We start from the raw sequence: 9,887 nt of genomic DNA on the forward strand, positions 1-9,887 counted from the left end.
GACAGAAATGGTCTGGACCTAAAAGAAGCAGAAGATATTAAAAAGAGATGGCAAGAATACACAGAAGAACTGTACAAAAATGATCTTCACGACCTGGATAATCACGATGGTGTGATCACTCACCTAGAGCCAGACATCCTGGAATGTGAAATCAATTGGGCCTTAGGAAGTATCACTACGAACAAAGGTGGTGGAGGTGATGGAATTCCAGTTCAGCTGTTTCAAATCCTGAAAGATGATGCTGTGAAAGTGCTGCACTCAATATGCCAGCAAATTTGGAAAACTCAGGCGTGGCCACAGGACTGGAAAAGGTCAGTTTTCATTCCAATTCCAAAGAAAGGCAATGCCAAAGAATGCTCAGACTACCGCACGATTTCACTCATCTCACATGCTAGCAAAATAATGCTCAAAATACTCCAGGCCAGGCTTCAGTAATACATGAACCATGAACTTCCTGATGTTCAGGCTGGTTTTAGAAAAGGCAGAGGAACCAGAGATCAAATTGCCAACATCCACTGGATCATGGAAAAAGCAAGAGAGTTCCAGAAAAACATCTATTTCTGCTTTATTGACTATGCCAAAGCCTTTGACTGTGTGGATCACAATAAACTGTGGAAAATTCTGAAAGAGATGGGAATACTAGACCACCTAACCTGCCTCTTGGGAAATCTGTATGCAGGCCAGGAAGCAACAGTTAGAACTGGACATGGAACAACAGACTGGTTCCAAATAGGAAAAGGAGTATGTCAAGGCTGTATATTGTCACCCTGCTTATTTAACTTCTATGCAGAGTACATCATGAGAAACGCTGGGCTGGAAGAAGCACAAGCTGGAATCAAGATTGCCGGGAGAAATATCAACAACCTCAGATATGCAGATGACACCACCCTTATGGCAGAAAGTGAAGAGGAACTAAAAAGCCTGTTGATGAAAGTAAAAGAGGAGAGTGAAAAAGTTGGCTTAAAGCTCAACATTCAGAAAACGAAGATCATGGCATCCGGTCCCATCACTTGATGGGAAATAGATGGGGAAACAGTGGAAACAGTGTCAGACTTTATTTTTTTTGGGCTCCAAAATCACTGCAGATGGTGATTGCAGCCATGAAATTAAAAGATGCTTACTCCTTGGAAGAAAAGTTATGACCAACCTAGACAGCATATTCAAAAGCAGAGACATTACTTTGCTGACTAAGGTCCGTCTAGTCAAGGCTATGGTTTTTCCAGTGGTCATGTATGGATGTGAGAGTTGGACTGTGAAGAAGGCTGAGCGCCGAAGAATTGATGCTTTTGAACTGTGGTGTTGGAGAAGACTCTTGAGAGTCCCTTGGACTGCAAGGAAATCCAACCAGTCCATTCTAAAGGAGATCAACCCTGGGATTTCTTTGGAAGGAATGATGCTAAAGCTGAAACTCCAATACTTTGGCCACCTCATGCAAAGAGTTGACTCATTGGAGAAGACTTTGATGATGGGAGGGATTGGGTGCAGGAGGAGAAGGGGACGACAGAGGATGAGATGCCTGGATGGCATTACTGACTTGATGGACGCGACTCTGAGTGAACTCTGCGAGTTGGTGATGGACAGGGAGGCCTGGTGTGCTGTGATTCATGGGGTCGCAAAGGGTCGGACACGACTGAGCGACTGAACTGAACTGAACTATGAGAGGTCTTATTATTGTGCTCACTTCTCAGGTGAGAAAATTGAGGCACTGAGAGATAGCACCTTGCCCATGTTCACACCTCTAGAAGGTAGAGGAGCTGTGATTGCTCTGATTGCCCTTTTTAAACACTAGATAGCAATGACTTCCAGCTGGGATGATCTTTCAGAGCCCAGTGCACTCTCTTGTTTTACCTGTGAGAAGAATAGAATTCAGAAAAGCCATGGGACTTGCTTAACGATACAGATAAATCTTTTGCAACTGGACATACATCTCAGCCCCTATATAGATTATGCACTTGAACTCCATAACCTCCTGGGAAATAGACAGGTACCTTGATGTCAAATGGATGACAGCCCCGTTTTGCCTCATTGCTTTGAGGGAAGAGATTGGCCTAAGTACACGTGATAGCACTCCCACGTTGGATGTTCCTTGTGTGGCAGAATCTCTCCCTCTTTCATGCATCTAGTCCACCCTGTCCAGAAGTGTCCTGCTGCACTAATCACTCTGATTTGCATTATTTGTTGACATGTCTCCTCTACATCTAGGCTTCAGTGCTGAGGCCATACATGCTTCTTTAAGACCCTAATTACTACCATGGCTTATGACACACAGTGAGCCCTGAGTAGAGCTTTGTTGTGTTGACAAATGACTGTCCCTCACTACTGCTTCAGGTATGCCGTCCAGATGGGTGTGAAGCCCAGGTGGCTCGGGCAGGAATAGAAGGGACTAAGTTCACAGGTAAACCTGGGGGGGAGGTATAATTTCACTGGTGGTGTTGGTGGTGATTTGTACATGGAAGAGCACAGTTTGCTGTTTAGGTGGTCGATTATATCTTTCCTGTATCTTTTCATGTTGGTATTTTGTACTTTTTTTTTTTTTTTGTAATTCTTAAAGTTTTCTACGTACAATGGATGTGCCGTACTAAGTTGCTGCAGTCATGTCTGACTCTTTGCGACCCCATGGGCTGTAGCCTGCAAGGGTTTTTGCAAGGGATTCTCTAGGCAAGAATACTGGAATGGGTTGCCATGCCCTTCTCCAGGGGATCGTCCCAACTATATACGGTACCTGACTTTATACCACATGTGGAGAAGAGCTGGTGAACGCTTGTGGGTATCAAAATGAAATTGTTGATTTGCACCTAGGAGAATTTACAATATTACTTTTCTCTGGGAAATATTTCCCTTGAAGATTTTTATTTATTTAACTAGAAAAATGAAGTAAGCACTAGATAAATCTGCTGTTCAAGGTCAGGGGAAATTGTTAAAACATGAATGTTTCCATTTTTACTAGCCCATGGTTTTAAAACAAGGTCACAGTTACTTTTAATGAACAAGTGAGTCCTTGCTTGTCTGAAGAGTCTGTGGTCAGAGTGTTTCCCAATTATTTTTAGAGGTCCCCAAAGGGTTGCTCCATGTGTCCTCGTAAACCAGTCTGGCAGCTGTAGTTGTCACTCGGCGCCTTATTTTCTTCTTTTTTCCCTCCTGCTCTAACTTGTACTTATCCACAACCGCTGTCTGCCAGGCCCCTATGTGAAGTGTTCATTGACTTGCTAACTGTAAAATGTATTAGGAAAAAACAAGAAAAGTCATCTGAATGAGAATCTTAGTCTATCAGATTAATCTTTAAAATTAAACTATTTTGAGTTGATTCACATGTATTTCTAAGAAATAATTCAGTGAGGTTAATGGACCCATCACCTAGTTTTCCTCTGTGGTTAATGTCTTGCAAAACTGTAGTATGTTATCACAACCAAGATATTCATATTGATAGTGATACAGTGAAGACACAGAACATTTCTGTCACCAATTCTGTCTCCTATGCTGCCATGCTGTAGCCCCATCCATTCCCTCCAACCCTACCAGCTTCTAAACTCCTAGCAGACATTAATCTGCTGTCCATTTCTGTAATATTTTATATTGTGAATGACACATACGTGCAAACATTTAGTAGATAGCCTTTTGAGACTGGCCTTTTTCACTCAGCACACTTCTCAGAAGATATATTCAGGTCATTGTATGTGTCAATATTTTATTCCTTTTTAATTGCTATATAGTATTCCACAGCATTAATGTGCTGTGGTTTAGCTGTCAATCACTGAAGAATATCTGGGGTGTTTCTAATTCTAGTCTATGACAGATGAGTCTGCTGTGAAATTTGAGTACAGGTGTTTGGGTGGACATAGTTTTCAGTTAGAGGGTATAAGTGCTAAGGAATACAACAGCTGTGTTATTTTATAGTTACATATTTTATTCTTTAAGAAACTGTTTTCCAAAAAAAAGAAACTATTTTCCAGAGTAGACTTTTCATTGAGTATAGGATACTGTCAAGGAAGTTCTTTTAATTCATCCATTGAGAAACTTTTGTTTACTTCTATTAGGTCTTCAGGACTTCTGATGAGAAATTTGCTCCCCTTCCAGTTATTGGTAAGGTATTTCTCTGTCATTGCTTTTAAAATTTATTCTTTTTTAGTTTTCAAAAACTTGATTTTGATGTGTCTTGATATGAATTTATTGGGATTCATCCTATTTAAGATTCACTTGCTAAGCTAAGTCGCTTCAGTCGTGTCCGACTCTATGGGACCCCATAGATGGCAGCCCACCAGGCTCCCCTGTCCCTGGGATTCTCCAGGCAAGGACACTGGAGTGGGTTTCCATTTCCTTCTCCAATGCATGAAAGTGAAAAGTGAAAGTGAAGTCACTCAGTCGTGTCCAACTCTTAGCGACTGTTAGCCCACCAGGCTCCTCCGTCTGTGGGATTTTCCAGGCAAGAATACTGGAGTGGGGTGCCATTGCTTCCAGTTACATGTGCTTTAATTTGCTTCCTGGGGGTCCCGGAGGCTGCTCTCCAGGCGGAGGCGCTAGGCTGGGCTCTCCTGCAGTGGGCCCCCCACGCCAGCCCTGCAGACCCTCGGGAAGGGCCGTGTCCTCCTCCAGGCCACCCATGCCTTCCACGAGCTCCTTGTAGGTGATCTCGGCAAACGGCCGCGGCCCGAGCAGCTCCACCTTGTCGGCCTGCTCCAGCACCTCCTTCTCCAGCAGCCGCCTGCCCACCTTGTCCACCTGCTCGCGGCAGCATGTGAGCAGGTCCAGGGTGCGCGCATGCACGGAGCCGATGAGGCGCCGCACCTCCTCATCTATGAGCTGGGCCGTGGCCTAGCTGAACGGCTTCTCCACCAGCGCCTGGCCTGGCCGTGGGAGATCGAAGGACAACCTGGCCCAGCTTCTCACTCATCCCGAACTGCACGATCTGGGTATAGGCGCTCTGGGTGACCTTCCTCAGGTCGTCCTGGGCCCCCGTGGTGACCTTCCTGAAGAACAGCTGCTCAGCCACACGGCCGCCCAGCATGGTCAAAGAGCTGCTCCCATGTGTACAGATACTGCTCCCTGGGCAGCCACTGGGCATAGCCGAGCCCCTTGCCCCGGGGGACGATGGATACCTTGAGCAGGGGGTCTGCGTGTTCCAGGAACCCGCCCACCACCGCATGGCCAGCCTCGTGGTTGGCCCCGGTCATCTTCTCGCCAGGCTGCAGGACCTGTGTCTTCTTCTCAAGGCCTCCAATGACCCTCTCGATGGCCTGCTCGAAGTGCTTCTCCCCGACAGAGGGGTTTAGGTGGCGGGTGGCGATCAGGGTGGCTTCGTTGCAAACATTAGAAATATCAGCACCTGTGAAGCCTGGAGTGAGGGCTGCAAGATTCTTCTCCAGGGCATCCTTGCTGAGGCTCTCGTCCAACTTGAGTGGATGCAGGTGGACCCTGAAGATAGACGACCTGCCTTTGATGTCTGGGGGGCCAATGTAAATCTGACAGTCAAAGCAGCCCGGCCGCATCAGGGCTGGGTCAAGGACGTCGGGGCAGTTGGTGCCAGCCAGCACGATGACGTTCGTGGTAGAGTTGAATCCGTCCATCTCCACGAGCAGCTGGTTCAGGGTGTTCTCCTGCTCACTCTGGCCTCCGAAGTGCCTGTGGTCATGCTTCTGGCCAATTGCATCAATCTTGTCCACAAACAAGATACAGGGAATGTTTTTCCGGGCCATTGCAAACGTGTCACAGACCCGAGCTGGGCCAACACCAACAAACATCTCCAGGAACTCAGACCCATTCACAGTGATGAAGGGCACACTAGCCTCCCTTGCGGTTGCCTTGGCGAGAAGCGTCTTGCCGGTACCAGGAGGACCTGTGAGCAGGACTCCCTTTGGAATTTTGGCCCCAAGGTCCTGGTACTATTTGGGGTTCTTCAGGAAATTCACAAACTCCATGATCTCCAGCGTGGCTTCTTTGCAACCAGCCATGTCTGCAAACCGCACACCAATGTCATCCTTGATGATCTTGGTTATTGTCTCACCAATGCCAAAGAGGCCCCCTCCTCGCCCACCATGCCCAGCCCCCATCGGACCCCTCCTCATGGCACAGAGGAAGATGCCAATCAGGAGAAGGGTGGGCACCAGGCTTCGCAAGAAAGTCCCATCACTCTCGGTGGTATAGACCATGGCCGTTTGGTTGGGGGGCTTGATGCCTAGCTCCCACTGGGTGGTCTCCAGGTTGTGCTCGAAGGTGTCCACACTGCCAAAGCTGAACCATGCATATTTCTCGAGTGATGTCCCAGGGGCAGGAATAACATGCACGAATTGCTTATTCACCACTTCCAGCTGATCCACCAGACCTCTCCCCAGGTAATACTGCACGAAGTGCTTCCAAGTGATTTCCTTCCCAGGATCTCGGAAATAGAAGTAGAGAAATCCTGCAGCGACACCTGCCCCCAGCACGGCCAGACTGCGGAGATCCTTGTCGTCCCAGGGCACCTTCCCCTTCTGCATTCGTTTCCACCAGGCAAAGTCATCCCGCTTTCCTCCTCTCTTCCCTCCGTCCGCTCCAGGACCAGCATCCTTTGGTTCACTAGTTCCTTTGGGTTCCTTTGGGTTTCCCTAAGATTCACTTAGCTTCTTGAATTTGTAAACTTATGTCTGCCATATTTGGGCAATTTTCAGCCATTATTTATTTGAATTATTTTTAGCCCTGCCCTTTTTCTCCTTTGCTTCCGAGTCTCTGATGACATAAATGTTACATCTTTTGTTATAGTCCCACAGTTCTTCAGACTCTGTTAATTTTTTCAGTCTATTTTCTCTCTCTCTTTTCTTTTTTTCCAGATTGGGTAATTTCTGTCTTCCAATTTTGTGATTGTTATCTTTATCTCTTTCATTCTACTCTTGAGTTCATCTATTCAGTTATTTATTTTGGTTCTTGAAATTTTCACCTCCTAAACTTCCATTTGGTTTTATTTATGTTAACTATTTCTTTGCTGAGACTTTCCAGTTTCTTTCTGCTTCAAGTGTACAAGTATAACTTGTTTTAACATGCTTTGCAGATATTGTGTTTTTTTTTTTTACAAGTCAAAGGTTTGTGGTAACTCTGCATTTAGCAAAACTATTAATACCAGTGCCATTTTCCTAATAACATTTGCTTGCTTCATGTTTCTGTGTCACATTTAAGTAATTTTCACAGTGTTTCAAATGTTTTTGTTATTATTGTATTTGCTATGGTGATCTATAATCAGTAATTTTTGATGTTACTACTACAGCTTGCTGAAGGCTTGGATGATGGTTAGCATTTTTTAGCTGGAAAACACTTTTTAATTAAGGTATATACATTTTTTAAAGACATAATACTATTGCACACTTAATAGAATACAGTCTAGTGTAAGTAGAACTTTTGTATGCACTGAGAAACCAAACTTTCATATGCACTGAGAAACAGAACTGGACATGGAACAACAGACTGCTTCCAAATAGGAAAAGGAGTACGTCAAGGCTGTATATTGTCACCCTGCTTATTTAACTTCTATGCAGAGTACATCATGAGAAACGCTGGGCTGGAAGAAGCACAAGCTGGAATCAAGATTGCCGGGAGAAATATCAGCAACCTCAGATATGCAGATGACACCACCCTTATGGCAGAAAGTGAAGAGGAACTAAAAAGCCTCTTGATGAAGATGAAGGAGAAGAATGGAAAAGTTGGCTTAAAGCTCAACATTCAGAAAACGAAGATCATGGCATCTGGTCCCATCACTTCATGGGAAATAGATGGGGAAACAGTGGCCACAGTGTCAGACTTTATTTTTTTGGGCTCCAAAATCACTGCAGATGGGATTGCAGCCATGAAATTAAAAGACGCTTACTCCTTGGAAGAAAAGTTATGAACAACCCAGATAGCATATTCAAAAGCAGAGACATTACTTTGCCAACAAAGGTCCATCTAGTCAAGGCTATGGTTTTTCCAGTGGTCATGTATGGATGTGAGAGTTGAACTGTGAAGAAAGCTGCGGGCTGAAGAATTGATGCTTTTGAACTGTGGTGTTGGAGAAGACACTTGAGAGTCTCATGGACTGCAAGGAGATCCAACCAGTCCATTCTAAAGGAGATCAGTCCTGGGTGTTCTTTGAAAGGAATGATGCTAAAGCTGAAACTCCAATACTTTGGCCACCTCATGCAAAGAGTTGACTCATTGGAAAAGACTCTGATGCTGGGAGGGATTAGGGGCAGGAGGAGAAGGGGATGACAGAGGATGAGATGGTTGGATGGCATCACCGACTCAATGGACGTGAGTTTGAGTGAACTCCGGGAGTTGGTGATGGACAGGGAGGCCTGGTGTGCTGCAATTCATGGGGTCGCAAAGAGTCGGACACGACTGAGTGACTGAACTGAACTGATTGACTGAGAAACCAGAATATTTGTGTGACTCATTTTGTTGCAATTGTCTGGAAATTAACACACAAGTATCTGAGGTATGCTTGTATTCATAATTGTGCATCAGAACATTTTTAAGGTCCTTTAAAGATCTTCAGATAATTCTAACATCCCTTTTGTCTCAGTGTTGGCATCTAATGATTATCTTTTTTCATTCCCTGTGTGGTATTCATGATTATTGCTATGACACGTAATCCTTAGTTGAAACCTGGGAATTTTGGGTTATAAGACTCTGAATCTTATTTAAACCTTCTGTTTTAACTGGATTATTTTGACTCTCCTCAGCAGGGAAAGAGGGAAGAGGTGCCACCCCTTACTTGTTCTGTGAGTGTTGAAGTCCGGGTTATCTACTGGCCTCCGTTGACACTTGAGCAAGGATGGGGAATCTTCTGGATACAAGTGAAAGGGATTGGGAATTCCTGTTGCACCCTAGATTTCCATGATAATTCCCTGGCTGGCAGAGGTCAGAGTTCCTCATGATTTCTTGCTGCATGGTTTCCACTGACGCCACTGGGTAGGCAGTGGCCTCATTACCACTGGGTGGTGGTCAAAGTCCTGATTCTACTAGTCATCCTGTGTGTTGCAACACCACTCCAATGGGAAAGAGGTAAGGTGCCTCTTTACTCTCAGGTGGGGATGGAAACAGCCTCGTTTCTAGGCCTTTGCTGGTTTAGGTGGGGATGTGGGCACAATTTTTCCCCCTGTGATGTTCAGCAGAAGTAGAGAGACTGTTGTCTAAAAGTTACAAACTTTATCTCTAGGCTGCCCCTTTGTAATCTTTTGGCTAGAGAGAGAGTTGGCTTTGTTGAGGTTTTCTTTGTTTTATTTTTTAATTGGTAGAAAGTTGCTTAACAATGTTGTGTTGGTTTCTGCTGTATAACAACACGACTCAGTCATAATGATATATGCGTACCATAATGATCTGAGGATATATATATCCCTTCCCTCTTGAGCCTCCCTCCCCTCCCCTCATCGCACCACTCTGGGTCATCACAGAGTGCCAGGCTGGGCTCCCTGAGTTATTTGGCACCTTCCCACTAACTATCTGTTTTACACGTGACAGTGTATATATGTCAATGCCACTTCCTCGATCTGTCCCACCCTCACCTTCCCCTGCTGTGTCCACAAATCTGTTTTCTACTAGGCTCATCAATATGCATTTTCTAGATTCCTTATATATGCGTTAATATATAATACTTATTCTTTTCTTTCTGACTTGCTTCATTCTGTGTAGGAGGCTCTAGGTTCACTCACCTCACTACAATGGACTCAGATTCATTCCTCTTTGTAGCTGAGTAATATTCCATCTTTAAATATACCAGAACTTCTTTATCCATTCATCTGTCAGTGGACATTGAAGTTGCCTTTATGTCCTGGCTATTGTAAATATTGCTGCAGTGAACACTGGGTACATGTGTCCTTTAGAATTGTGATTCTCTCAAGGTATATGCCCAGTAGTGGGATTGCTGGCTCATATGGTAGATTTATTCC

General features: G+C 44.9%; 1 pseudogene; it reads right to left on the reverse strand.

The window, feature by feature from the left end:
* Positions 1 to 4,455: 4,455 nt before the first annotated feature.
* On the reverse strand, positions 4,456 to 6,542 carry LOC138088337 (mitochondrial inner membrane m-AAA protease component AFG3L1 pseudogene; annotated as a pseudogene).
* Between the last annotated feature and the right edge of the window lie 3,345 nt (positions 6,543 to 9,887).

The sequence above is a fragment of the Capricornis sumatraensis genome, chromosome 11 (assembly GCF_032405125.1).
Source record: "Capricornis sumatraensis isolate serow.1 chromosome 11, serow.2, whole genome shotgun sequence".
Lineage (NCBI taxonomy): Eukaryota > Metazoa > Chordata > Mammalia > Artiodactyla > Bovidae > Capricornis > Capricornis sumatraensis.